The 14,892-nt window shown below is 36.2% G+C and overlaps 1 pseudogene; it reads left to right on the forward strand.

Moving 5' to 3' along the window:
* Window positions 1-7,103: 7,103 nt before the first annotated feature.
* Window positions 7,104-9,691, forward strand: LOC101087582 (annotated as a pseudogene).
* Window positions 9,692-14,892: the final 5,201 nt, after the last annotated feature.

A 14,892-nucleotide genomic window follows, 5' to 3' on the forward strand; every position in this document is an offset into this window, starting at 1 on the left:
AGATAAATTGTTGCATCTGGCCACTATAAGCAAAAAGAAGCACAATTCCTGGTGTCTCTTTGGATATTGGAGGCAACATCTTCATCATTTGGATGTGTTATTCTGTCCAATTTACCGAGTGACCTGAAAAGCTGCTAGATTTCAGTGGGGCCCAGAACATAAGATGGCTTTGCTACAGGTCCATCCTGCCTTGAAAACTGCTCTGCCACTTGGGCCATGTGATGCAGTAGAGTCAGTGGTGCTTGAAGTGTCAGTGGCAGATAGGGAGGCTGTTTGTAGGTTTTGGCGGGCCTTTGTAGGTGAATTGCAGCACGGGCCCTTAGGATTTTAGAGCAGAGCCCTACTATCCTCTGGATAACTACTCTCCTTTTGAGAAACAGTTCTTGACCTGCTACTGGGTCTGAGGAGAGACTGAATACTTAAACTTAAGCCATCACATTACCATGCGACCTGATCTGCCCATCATGTAATGAGTCTTATTTCACCTCCTTAAAGTTGGGCATTCACAACCATGCTCCATCATCAAATAGAAGTGGTATATAACATGATATGGCCTGAAGGCGTGAGAAAATTGCCTGAGAAGTGGTCCAAAGGCCCATGGCCTCACTTCTGCTGTGCTACATTCTCTCAGCCTGCAACCATGGCCTCATGGGGATTTGCCTATGATTAACTGACAGAGAAAGAGAAGACTTAGATTTGGCTTAAAGATGTTTCTGCAAGATATATAGCCAACACCTGATGGTGTACAGCTTCCACACTACAACCCCTGTCTTGGAGATCTCTGAAGGATGGTAATGAAGGGAAATCTTCCCTGTGGGCAGAACTTTAAGCAGTGCACCTAATTTTTCACTCTGCTGGGAAAGAGCAGTGGACTGACATGTGATTATACATTGATTCATGGGTTGTTCTCGATGGTTTGACTGAATGTCAGGGACTTAGAAGAAACACAATTGGAACATGTAATCTCTCTGAATGGGCAAAAAACAGGAAAACATGTGTGTCCCACATGAATGTTTACCAAAGGGTGACTTCTGAAGAGGAGGATTTTGATGATCAAGTGGAGAGGATGACCTATTCTATATATACCTGTCTTCATCTCTCTCCAGCCAATGTCATTGCCCAATGAGCTTATAAACAAAGTGCTCCTTGTAGCAGGGACACAAAGTATGCATGGCTTCAGCAACCTAGACTTCTATTCACCAAGGCCAACCTGGCTCTGGCCACCGCTAAGTGCTCAATCTGCACCAACAAAGACCAATGCTGAGTCTTCTACATGGTATCATTTCCTTATGTTTATCAGGTAGCTATTTGGTGGTAGGTTGATTATTTAAGACACTTCTATCAGGGTAAAGGTGGCATTTTGTTCTTATAGGAATAGACACTTCTTCTGGATATGGGTTTGGCTTCCTTGCATGCAACGTTTCTGCTAAAACTATCATCCATGGACTTACAGAATGCCTTATTCACTGTTCTTGATATAGCACACAGAATTGTTTCTGATTAAATAACTCACTTTGTTGCAAAAGAAGTGAGGCAATGGTTGGGGTGCCTGGGTGGCTCAGTTGATTAAGCATCTGACTTTGGCTCAGGTCACGATCTCACAGTAGGTGAGTTCAAGCCCCACATCGGGCTCTGTGCTGACAGCTCAGAGTCTGGAGCCTGCTTCCAATTCTGTCTCCCTTTCTCTGCCTCTCCCCAACTCATGCTTGCGCTCTCTCTCTCTCTCTCTCTCTCTCCCTCTCTCTCTCTCTCTCTCCCCTCTCTCCCTAATTGCCAATGAGGCAATGGGCTCATTATTATGGAATTTACTGGTCATACCATGTTCTCTAATGTCTGTAGCTTGCTTGATTGAATGGTGAAATGACTTTTGAATACTTCTTTACAGTCTAACTAGGTGACAATACCTTGAAAATTTGGTTAAGATTTCCCAGAAGGCTATGTATGCTCTGAATAAGCTTCCAGTATATGGTGGTGTTTCTCCCATAGCTAGGATCCCCAGGTCTAGGAATCAAGGAGTGGAAATGAGGAGTGGTACCACTCACTATTTTCCCTAGTGACCGTCTAGCAAAATTTTTTGCTTTCTCTTCACAGTATCTTAGGCTTTACTGGCCTTAGAGGTATTAGTACTAAAGGAGTGAATGTTTTCACCAGAAGACCCAACAATGATTCCCTTGAACTAGAAATTAAGAATAATACCTGGTCATTTTGAATTCCTGTGCCTCTGAATCAGCAGGCAAAGAAGGAAGTTACAAAGAAGGGATTGTTCTTGACTACCAAGAAGAAATTGGACTACTACTCCACAGTGGAGATGAAGAAAAGTATATCTAGAATGCAGGGGATTCCTTAGGGTGTCTCTTAGTGTTTCAGTGCCCTGTGATTAAGGTTAATGGAAAACTACAACAGTCCAATCCAGGCAGGACCAATAATGACCATGACTCTTCAGGAAAGATGGTATGGGTCACCCTACCAGTTAAAGAATCACACTCAGCTGAAGTGCTTCCTGAAGGCAAAGAGAATAGTATAACCATATGACAAGTAATGGAAATAAAGACTAATTTTTAGGAGTATTTCCTAAAAATTCCTTATTTTGTCATGAATGTGTATATCATATATCTTTGTTTTCTTCCCTCTCTTATTCCCTTATCAGGTAACCTAAAATGTATTGACTTTATATAATAGTATTAACTGTTGTTAATTTTATATCATAATGCTATAATTTATCAAGGGGAAGAGTAAACATCATTCAAGCACTTAACATCTTGGGACTTCATGTGTTTTGGGTTGTACATAGGATAGTATCATGTTAGTATCATGTTAGGGATGGACTTGTGATGGTTAATTTTATGTGTCAACTTGACTGAACCATGGCGTGCCCAGATATTGTCAAGTGTAATCCTGATTTAGTCTGTGAGGATCTTTCTGGGTGAGACTAACATTTGAATCAGTAGACTAAGAATGGATTGCCCTCCTAAGTATGGGTTGATCTTATGCAGTCAGTTGAAGACCTGAATAGAACAAAAAGGCTAACTTTCCCATGAATTACAGGGAACTCTTTCTGCCTAACTACCATTGACTGGAATTTTGGGCTTGAATTGACATATTGGCTTTTTCTGCTTTTGGACTTGAATGGAAATATCAGCCCTTTCTGGTTGTCAAAGAGAGTGCAAGCCTCCTAGCACTCAGACTGGAAACACACTATAGGGTCTCTGGATTGTCAATTTACTGACTGCAAATCTTGTGATTTGTCAGCCTCTATGATTGTATGAGTCAGTTTTTTATAATACATTTTTTTCTCTCAATCTCTCTCACTATGTATAGACACCCTGCTGGTCCTGTGTCTCTAGAGAATTCTAATACACTGATTGTAATTATATATATTTGGGTTATGTGATATTGTTCCATGAGCTGATGATATATATAAATACAAATATATTTATTTTATATTATATATATATATTCTGTATATATAAACATATCACTATATAAACATATATTCTCCATATTATATAATTTCTGTTGATCTGTCTTCAAGTTCAGGGAATCTTTCCTCAGTCATTAGTATTATTTTCTCATCCAGTGAGTTTTATTTCATATATTTTTTTGTTCTGTTTTACAATTTCTCAGCAGTTTGATTTTTATGGTCTCTATTTCTTAATTCAGTGTTTCTATCTTTTCATTATTTGTGAACATATAGACCTATAACTATTGTGCTTCACTTGAATACATTTCACAGGTAATGTGTTTTCACAAATTGAAGATTTGTGGCAATCTTGTGTTGAGCAAGTCTATCAGCACCATATTTTCCAACAGCAATTGCTCACTTCATGTCTCTGTAATATGTTTTAGTAATTCTCACAGTATTTTAAATTCTTTCATTATTACATTTGTTATGGTAATCTGTTATCAGTGGTTATGACTCACTGAAAACCTAAATGATAGTTAATGTTTTTAGCAATAAAGCATTTTTTAATTAAGGTATGTTCATTGTTTTTTAGACATAATGCTATTGTTTACTCAATGGACTATAGAATAAACATAACTTTTATATGCACTGGGAAACCAAAACAAAAGCCATTTGACTTGTTTTATTGTGATATTTGCTTTATTGGGGTAGTCTGGAACCAAACATACTGTATCTACAAGGTATGCTTATATTTTCCTTTATATCTTTAAACATAGTTATAATAGCTGCTTTATTATCCTTGTCTGCAAATTTCAACATCTAGGTAACACAGTATTATCTTTTGTTAAATGTCCTTTCCTCTCTGAATTAATTATGTCTTTCTATTTCTTTAGATTTTAACTAATTTCGGATTGTTTCCTTGGACATTGCAATGGATATTTTTGGCAACTATAGATGATCTTATGACTTTCTGATGACTATTTTATTACTATTATTTATTATTATTATTATTATTATTAATTGGTTTCAAGAGTAGAATTCAGTGATTCATCACTTACATGTAGCACCCAGTGCTTATCACAAGTGCCCTCCTTAATCCCCATCACACATTTGGCCCGTCTCCCACCCACCTCCCTCCATCAACCCTCAGTTTGCTTTCTAGTTAAGTCTCTATTTTTTTCAACTTATTTTCAAAGACCTATAATTTCACTGAGCTTGATCTATAAAACACCATTTCTCCTTTTAGCCTGAGTTGAGTTTTCCCTATGAATGAGTGTTTCAGAGATTAGCCAGGGATTTAGACAAAGAAAATTTAGGGATCCCCTCTCACTTTTCCTTTTGGTATTTCCTCTCTTACGTTAAGTGGCTGCATTTTTACTAAATCCTGTCCTATGTTCTCTCATGTCAGTAGGACTGCAGGGTTTTTGTTAAATTTTAGCCACATTGAATTATAATGGCTTGAGACTCCTCTCAGGATGAGTCATAAATAATTTGATCCTGTATCATTGTCTTCCTCTTTGTGTCAACTTCCATGGAATATCAGCTTGCTTCTATCCCTCTCCAGTGCCTTGAGGAAAAGGTTTATGTTTTGTTGAGTTTATAATTGTTACCTGCAGTAGTGTTGGTTGAGAGGGAGATTACTTGGCCATGACAGGAACAGAACTCTCTAGGGAATGGCAATTATCGGAACCCAAAGATTGTGCAGAACATAAAATAGCATAGATATGATTAGATCAAAATGAAATCCATCTTACTTCATTGTTCACGTCTGGTCTACATTTGAGAGAATATTTTCAACATCTATTCTTTTGAACATTTGTAAATTTTACTATCACATTTTACATTTCCCTAACTTAAGACTTGATATATATTATAAAAAGAAGTTCCAGACTAGGGAAAGAGGTCTTTAATAGAGTCCAGAGAAAAGTTGTCAAAGATTAAGGTGTTAGTGCAAGTCATAATATATAGTCCAAACAACTTTGAGTCTTAAAAGGAGCTTTGCTTTTTATATTACTAATATAAGCCACTTAATTGTAAAATCCCTGTGTTCATTGCAAATTCATGTTATTTGTGCCAGTTAGGCAACAAAGACTAATGAACTTTTGAGCCATTATTCATATTGCTTCGTCTATATTGTTTTCTATGATCCAACATTGGATTTATGATTCTCATCATAATTGTAATTAATGACCTCAGAAAATAATCAGTACATTATACTAACATTTAAAAATAATTTTATTTATGATGGAGTGCCTGAGTGGTCAGTTAAGTGTCTGACTCTTGATTTTGGCTCTTGATCTCATGGTTCATGAGATCGAGACCCATGCCAGGCTTTGCGCTGAGTGTGGAGTCTGCCTGAGATTCTCTTCCTCTTTCTCTTCCCCTCCCCTGCTTGTACTCTCTCTTTGTCTCCAAATAAACATTAAAAAATAATAATTTTATTAATGATAAATATTGAATAAGTACCAAATGCATTCATTATGCTGTTTATTTTTGCATGAATTACTTTTAGCCATCCTGAAACTCTGAAGGTATAGTCATATCAGTTTATCAACTTTTCAAAACCAGAACAAAACAAAAGTTTAACAGTCATAGAAATTAAGTAACCTGCCCAAACCATGTGGCTAGTAAGTAAGTGGTAAAATCTTGTTCAAACAAAGCCAGTGGGTTTCAATAGCAATTTACCAGATTTTATTCCCGGTACATTTATTTTCCTTTTTTAATCTTCTTTTGGTGGGACAAAGATGAAAGAAGGGCAAGAATGTTAAAAAAAAAACACAGAATTTAATAATTTATGAGAAACTGACAGATTATTTGAGCTTCTAAACCTTACATTTTAAATTGTTAATCTCAAATCAACAAAATGCCCACGTGTATGTAATCAATAATAATATTTTAATATGAATGCAGTTGTCTTGAATTGGGAGAGTGTATACTTTTATGCTTTCTGATTTCCCATCTTTGTGCAGCATATATAGTATTATGTTGGACAGCTTGAGGACTGAAAATAAAATGATGAAATTTTAGAATTTAGTGAATTTAAAAGATTGAGAAAGTAGTCTTTCAACTCAGCAAGTTTTATTTCTCAATGTTTTATGATAAGGTTGTATGCCATTGACTCTTTTTACACTGGATTAAATTAAAAATTTTTTCAACTTAATAATTTACAAAATTACAAATGAAGACTTCACTTTATTAAAAAGAAACTTGTCTTTTGGGGAAAAATTTGCCCACCATGTCCTCTGGATATATTTGTGGGCATTTTCTGTCTATGGCCATTAATTTATTTCATTAATTTTATGAAGAAGTTTTTAAGTTACTTACATAAAACAAATGATTTCTGTACCCTGAGTCAGCTTTAGGTAATCGAGCGTGGTCTGTTCCACTCTCCTGATTCCTGGATGCCCAACATCACTCCTTGCCCTGCAGGCCTTGCTTGCATTCATAGTGTCACAACTACCCGCCACCCCACCTTAGATGAGGTGATGGTAATGGCCAACTCCAGCAACATGCAGATTGGGATTTATGTGGAGATCTAGCCAAGAAGTGGTTCCTCTTGGGGAAAATGTTTAATGTCATGTGCTTGGGGTGTGGAATGAGATCCAGTCAGGCTTGGAAATAATTTTTATTGTAAAGGAGAAAACCCACGGAGAACCAGAAATGAGAACAAATTCAAGGCCCTAATTAGCAAACCCAAATATATCAAGCAATGGTAACATTCTTAAATGAAAATAATGGAAGTGTTACTGTTGAATGGATAGAAATGGAGATATAAAGGGCAAAGATAGTGACCTGGAGAGCATCTTTTCAGTCAACCATGACTCTGTTCCTGACGAAGAAATTGAATCCAGTTCAGAAACACCTCTACCTCCAGCATCCTCAGCCAAAGTAAACAAAATTGTAAAGAATAGACAGACTGTGGCTTCTGTTAAAAATGACCTTCTTCCAAAAGATATCAGAGTGGTTGGCTCTGCACATGAACAACCTAGTCAACTTCCTGAAAAGTCTTCCTCTTCACAACAGAATACACATGAAAAATCTAACTGTGTGAAAAAAGTAGAAAAATTATAAAAAACAAACAAGCAAACAAAGAAAACAAAAAACAAAAACAGGGAACTATAACAGAAAAAAGCCCGGGATGTTGATGCTACAAATCCTAATTAGGAATTAGGATGATGAGAGACTTTAAAAGGATTGTAGACCATTGACAACAGCAGGTCTTATTGATGAAAATGACCATTCAGTAAAAAATAAACTCAAATGAAAGCTCTAGATGTAATCATAATCCCTAGTAAAAATATTGTAATGGTATATAAGTCTACTTTTAGTTTTGTCTCAATAAGTTACATAGAAAACCAAACATTTGGTCTTGATTTTGCCTTTCATGACTCAGATCCTAAGTGAAATGGTTTAGAAGGATTACGGGTAGACCATTAGTAGAAACTCTATTTGAAAGGAGAATGTCTATGTCCTTTGCTGCAAGTGGAAAACCTCAAACATAGGGAAGGAACGAACCAAGATTGTTCTGAAGGAATTCATGCTTTAGCAGCTTGAGATATTTTCTTAATGCCAAAGACCAAACTATAAGAAGTTAGAACTTCAAGTATATGCAGTTTTCTTTGAAATTTATAGTGGAAATGTGTTTGACTTGCTAAACAGGAAAGCAAAATTAAGAATGCTAGAAGGTGGGGTGCACCTGGATGGCTTAGTCGGTTAAGCATCCGACTTCAGCTCAGGTCATGATCTCACACTTTGTGGGTTAGAGCCCTGCATCAAGCTCTGTGCTGACATCTCAAGTGGTGTGATTACAGGAACAGGAAGTCAAATGTGTTGAAGATGTACTGAAACTCATTGACATAGACAACAGTTGCAGAACATCTGGTCAAATATCTCCAAATGCACATTCACCTTGGAGCAACGCAGTATTTCAGATTATTCTTAGAAGGAAAGGAAAACTACATGGGAAATTTTCTCTTATTGATTTTCCTGGAAATGACAGAGGTGCTGGTATTTCCAGTGCCAACAGGCAAACTAGGCTTGAAGGTGCAGAAATTAGTAAAAAGACTTTTAGCACTGCAGAAATGAATTAGACCCTTAGGTAGAAATAAACCTCCTACTCCTTTCCGAGCAAGCGAAGTCACTCAGGTGTTAAGAGATTAATTCATGGGTGAAAACTCTCATGCCTGCATGATAGCTACAAACTCTTCAGGAATGGCATCCTGTGAAAATACTCTTGATGCATTAAGGTATGCAAATAAGGTGAGAGAATTGACTGTGGATCCAGCTGATGCTGGGGATCTTCATTCAATGATGCACTGTCCACCAAATCAGATTGATGTCTTAGAGGCAGAGTGGGGTATGGGCAGTTCCCTTCAGAGATCCAATATAAAACTTCTTTGTGAACACAGTGAAGAAGAGAATTTCTCCACAATTGTTTACTTTTCGTGAAGCTGTCGCACAAATGGAAGAAATGGAAGCACAAGTTGTAAAAGATCACAGGAGGGCAGTGTTTTAGGAATCTACTCAATGGTTACAAGATAAAAAGTCTCTCCTAGAGATAACTGAAAAAGTAGACTATGATGTAGGTTCATATGCTACTCAGCAGGGAGCTATTCTTGAGCAAAAATAGAAATTTTAACTGAACTCTGGAATAAAGTGAAAATCTGTAGCTCTGCAAGAACAGGCCAGCAAGCAGATCAACCCAAAGAGACCCCATGCCCTTTAAATCAGCATTTGCTGCCAAAGGATCCCCAGAACCCACACTACTGTAACATGTAATGGTTATACTGTAAGAGCCATTTGAAAGTTTGACATTGTTAAGCTTCTGTGGAAAATGCCTTGTCCCTTCATCTGTATGACATCTCGGTTTTGTGAAACTCTCCTTTGTCTACAAAATACTTCTGATCCAGAAGATACAACCAAACTTTGGAAATAGTGAAGTATTTTCTTTCATTTGCCCAAATTGTGATTTACTTTTAGAGATCCTTGCCAATTGTATTTTCTCTACGATGAAATAAGACTGTGGACTTGATCCAAAGGTGAATAGTAGGGGGAAGCCACAGCATTTCCTTTTCAGTGTTCCCAGCGAGACTGAGCAGTTTTAAGTCTTTCGTGTACATGGATACCTTTATACATACTTTGCCCACTTCTGGGGACAGCCATGCTCACCTCTTCCTGCTTTGTGCCTTGGCGAAGGCAGGTGACGCTAAATTTCTGAAGCACAGCCAAGATAAATTACAGTTCTTATTTGTCATTATAAATTACCTTTATTCTGTGTACATTTTACTATATTTGAGACATTGCATTATGTACTGTATTATTGAATGGAACTGAAGTCAGTGATGGTGAAAATACCTGCTGGGCCATTCTATCTTATAAGTAGAGGAATCTGGAATTATGAGTTTTAAAACCATATAACAATGGTTTTAATTTTTTTAGCTTTTTCTTTGTAAAGACATAAAATATATACTAGTTGGTATGTAATAAAAAAGTAATGAAATTTTTAAAAATTTCCTAAAATTACATGTACCTATATTATGCTCATATAACACTGAGCTGATTTGATCTGTTCAGTTTACAGAAAAAAAAATACCATTAGAAAGTACAGAAAAAAAAATACCATTAGAAAGTTGACATAAAAGTTTCTTTTAAGGGATGCTGAGCAGATGAGTTACCTTTTTGAAAATAAATAAGATGCAATAAAAATTACCAAATGGTCCTGTAGATTTATTATTTTTTACTTATGCTGCTACAACAAAGTCTAATTAGCAATGGTTATTTTATGTTTCTCTGAGTTGCAATTTTTGAAAAAAATCATATCTTGATTTCCTGTTATATGTTACATGACAAAGAATTGCTGGTGAAAGGGATGAGTTGAAGAGTGTGAAATAAACCATTTTCAATCATTACAGGAAGAGAAGAAACCCTGTAATTCACAAATCAGCATGACATTTCTTCAAAATTTTATTACTTCAATATTTTATTCACAGAAATTAAACCACTTTACTATTCTAAGAATAATAGGTAGTCGGATAATTTATGTAAGAAAATTAAATAAAAGATGTCAGATTTGAGTGAAGACAAAATAGTTTTTAATAGTTTAGCTTAAAATTAAATACTAGGTAAAAAAATACATTCAGTTATTTTATTACAGAGGATCTTTACAGTATTCTACCCCTTCATTATGTTAGCTTAACACATATCCGTAATTCCCATTTTATTAAACTTAATGAGAAAAACGAAAGGAACTAGGACATAAAAGTTGTGAATTGCATATCATCATCAAAATAAAAGCTAATTCATGAGATCAGATAAAGAAAATGAGTCCTAGGGTAATAGCAGTTGTGTCACCAAATAGCAGTTGTTATCACCAAAACCTGAACACAGCCCAGCCACCTTTCTGTTGCTCCATTGCACCCTGAAAGCTAAACTGAGCTCTATTAACAGATTAATGAAATCTGTTCAAGATGAATAGTTTGTCTTAATTTGTCAACTTTTCTACCCTGAAAAATGTTTGGATATGATGAGTCATATTGATCAGACAATATTTGTAATGCTATATTTTAATAAGCATTTTCATTATAAAATAATCATCACTAAAAAAGTATAAATATGTAGATCAAATTTAATGCATAGATTATACATGAAGAATGATTTCAAAAATGAGAGAAAACAATTAATTTTCATGTCCCTATGTTCGAGCGTAGAAGACAGAAAATAAGTTGAACATGGCGAAAAACACACATAATAATTCTCTTTCCAGGATAAAAGAGGCTCTGTGGAAAAATATAGAAATTCTATCAGGAAAGAGATTTGTGGTAAACTCCACATCTTGAAGGCTTTTCTCATTCTGAAATAAATATGTTAGTGAAGAGAAAAATATGTGATCTATTTAAAGGAACATCTGGGTAGTTAACCTGATTGGCAAAATAATTTTTTATATTTTAATTGTCTTCAAAGAAAATGTTTTTGTGTTGTTGTGTGTGTGTGCATGTACATGCGAATTAGAGAAACCAACTGAAAATAAAAACCATGATCTAGCTATAAAGCAGTCCTTTAGGCTGAATGAAAACAGGCTCCTAGGGACCAATTTCCCAATTAGGAACTTTTATTAGCCTTCTAGTTCATGCTTTTGTTTGTTTGTTGAATTTCAGGAGATCTGTCAGTTAACGGAAACGTCAATTATTTATTATAAAGTTATTTAGCAACTAAGATTGAAATAGTGAAAGCAATGTATATTAGGGCATCTTAACATTTATTTGTGAGAAGGCAGCTTTCAAGTAGCCTAGGGAGAATAAATCCTTTTTATTTCCAGATTCTCCAGTGATGTCTTGCATGTAATTTAGTATCTCCATATCTCTAGGTACTTCTAAAATCTCCTATTTTAGCTGCCGGCATAAGGAATAAAATGCCTTATAAACATTTCCCTGTATTCTTCTAAGAGACTACAAAATAGGAAACACTGGATATTAGTTGTCCTGTTGACTACAGTGCATTCATAATGATAAGGTAATTAAGCACATTAAAGTAATTATTTAAAACAGATAAATGTCTTCTTGTGCCTCAAGAGGAAGCTTCTTACCGTATCACTTGTGTTGCAACTATTCAAGCACAATCAAGTTGAGTCTTCTAAATTCTTGCTTCAGGAGAAATTTTTGAAAGTTAACTAGGTAGTGATTTCTCTGAAAATTTCAATTTAAAGTCATAATGATCATGCTTACACAAAAGTAATGGCTTCCTTCAGCCACAGAGACTATCCCTAGTTGATATAAATATGTAGTTGCATTCTTCAAAATTACCACAAAATAAGCAATTTTGTAACTCAGGAATGCAACAGGAACTGAACCAAATCAACTGTGTAGTGATGTCTATCACTGTGTCGCAATTACACAGAGGATAAACAAATAAAAATCACCATAAAACGACTCTTTCCTTTATATTTTATAGACATGGTCCAAAAGTTGTTTTAATTATCCCCCGTTTTGGTCTATTACTCACCTCCCTCAAATATTGGTATAACTTATTTGATAGTAAGTAGATAGTCTTCTATTAAACCAAACAATTTGGATTCCTTACTGTCTCCTGTTAGTCAATGTAGAAACCTGAGATTCAGACTTATTGGTTTCCTATGTAACTTGGAGAAAATCAAATATGTTCCAAAGAAAAGCCATCATACGGTTAAAACTTAGTTATAAAGGAAATATTTGTGCCAACAGCTAACTTCAATCCAGCTCATAAACACTGGCATGAAAATGAGTCTTACAGTTCACTATCCACACCATTGCCCATAATCTGATAGGCCTATAATTTAAATATGGTGCCTCAGTACAAATGTAATTGTAGTGATGGGCCACTGGTAAGTGAGGGATAATTCCAGGAGCTGTCTGTTGTCTCTTTCCATTCTAGGACTTTCTCAGTGGGTGTTGTTGCCCCAAACAAGACAATTTGGTTCTTTAAGCCAATAAGACTGGGGTAGAATATGAAGCACTCTGTGCAGTGCAGACCAGGAGCTAGTGTTTGGATAACTGTTGCCGTTGTATCTCCCACACTACCCTCATTCTCACAGTAAATGTGAATGTTTAAAAATAAGTCGCCTTGAAAAAAAATAAGTAGGCTTGAAAACAACTAGGAGGCCTTTTCTGTATGACATTTCTCTCCAGGCATTCAAGCCAGTACTAAGCGAAATATCATATAGGCCAAACTTGCTTTCTGACTCCTAATCACCACCTTTGATATTTTACCTGCTCTGCCTTCAGCTCTTGCTCCTAATTTCAGAGTCTTTTCCTACTGCTTGGGCTCAGCTGTACTGAGATAATAATATAATAATAAACTTATTACTCTAGACATTGCACTTTCCCTTCTCAAGAATTCTTTTTTTTTTTTTTTTTTTTATTTATTTTTGGGACAGAGAGAGACAGAGCATGGACGGGGGAGGGGCAGAGAGAGAGGGAGACGCAGAATCGGAAACAGGCTCCAGCCTCTGAGCCATCAGCCCAGAGCCTGACGCGGGGCTCGAACTCACGGATCGTGAGATCGTGACCTGGCTGAAGTCGGACACTTAACCGACTGCGCCACCCAGGCGCCCCTCCCTTCTCAAGAATTCTTATGTTTTAAACAGAACCACACAAGATAATGCTTTATCAAAAGGAAGAACTGTCTGGTTGACAACTGATAAATGTGACTGAAAGATATGAGGAGGTAGGTCATACACCACCCTTGACTGGTGACACAGATTCTGATCGCTCTCAGCACTGACCTTGTAAAACTCTCATGGTTTCATTTACTTTTCTGAATTCCCACCTAGAATTTTGGAAATTATGTAACAGAGAGTTTTTAAACTTTGCACATTCGAAGCAAAAAATGAAAAGTGGCAAACCATGAATGAGGGACTATTTCTTTTTTTGTATTCTTCTCAAAAATATACCTTGACAGAATTTATGAAGAATCATCAAATGAAAAAAAGTACTCGTCAGTGTGGGAGAAGCTTTATTAGAACGCCATGTCCTAATCTTGTTTATATATATCAGAAATGTTAGTCACACAAGAAAAATGGACCAGAATTAATACACATTTGAAAAAGCCATATTGTCGCTGCATAACTCAGATATACTAGTTCCCAGTCTTATATCTCTCTCAGACTAAAGTCTTATGGTTTTCTCCTGGAGGTATTCCCTTATGCTACTGGGAAAATCTGTGATCAAATTTGCAGTTAATGAGGGTTGATAGAGTCCAATTTCCCACTGCTATAATTTTAAACACCCACCTTTTTTTTATGAGCATGGTGTAATAATGTTCAGCCTTTAAATTTAGATGTAGGTCATGTCAAGTTCATAATAAAAATCAGTTTATGGAAACGAAGATTCATTCTTATTAACATTTATCTTCTTTTCTCTTTTTCCTTTTATTCTTGTTTAGTTCCATGATGGCAGGATGTTAGTGTACTCATACTGAATTGACCTGGCCATCAGTCATTGAATAATTATCAACTAATTCCCTTTTTTGGGGGGTTTTATTATTTAAACCCTGTTTGCATATAAAAAGATAACCTCGCTGTACAAACTGAACAAAAATGAGTCTAATTTTAATAAATTAGTCCAATTTTTGATATTTATTTACTAAGAGGAAAAAGAAATAAGGGAGTTTTGATTAGCACCAAATTTTTAACGGTGATTTCAGATGAGAGCAGCAGTACTGCCTCTTTGTCTAATTTATCACTGTATTTTTTTGTTGTCGCAAAGTACAAAGAGAGTCTTTATATAAATCAGTGCTTATAGGGTCACCTGGGTGGCTCAGTCCGGTAAGAGTCCGACTTCGGCTCTTGGTCTCATGGAGGTCTCTTGAGGTCTCTTGATCTCTTGAGGTCATGATCTCATGGTTGGTAGGTTCTAGCCCCATACCGGGCTCTGTGCTGACAGCTCAGAGCCTGGAGCCTGCTTCGGATTCTGTGTCTCCTTCTCTCTCTGCCTCTCCCCCATTCACGGTCTGTCCCT

This window comes from Felis catus, chromosome B3 (genome assembly GCF_018350175.1).
Source record: "Felis catus isolate Fca126 chromosome B3, F.catus_Fca126_mat1.0, whole genome shotgun sequence".
Classification (NCBI taxonomy): Eukaryota; Metazoa; Chordata; class Mammalia; order Carnivora; family Felidae; genus Felis; species Felis catus.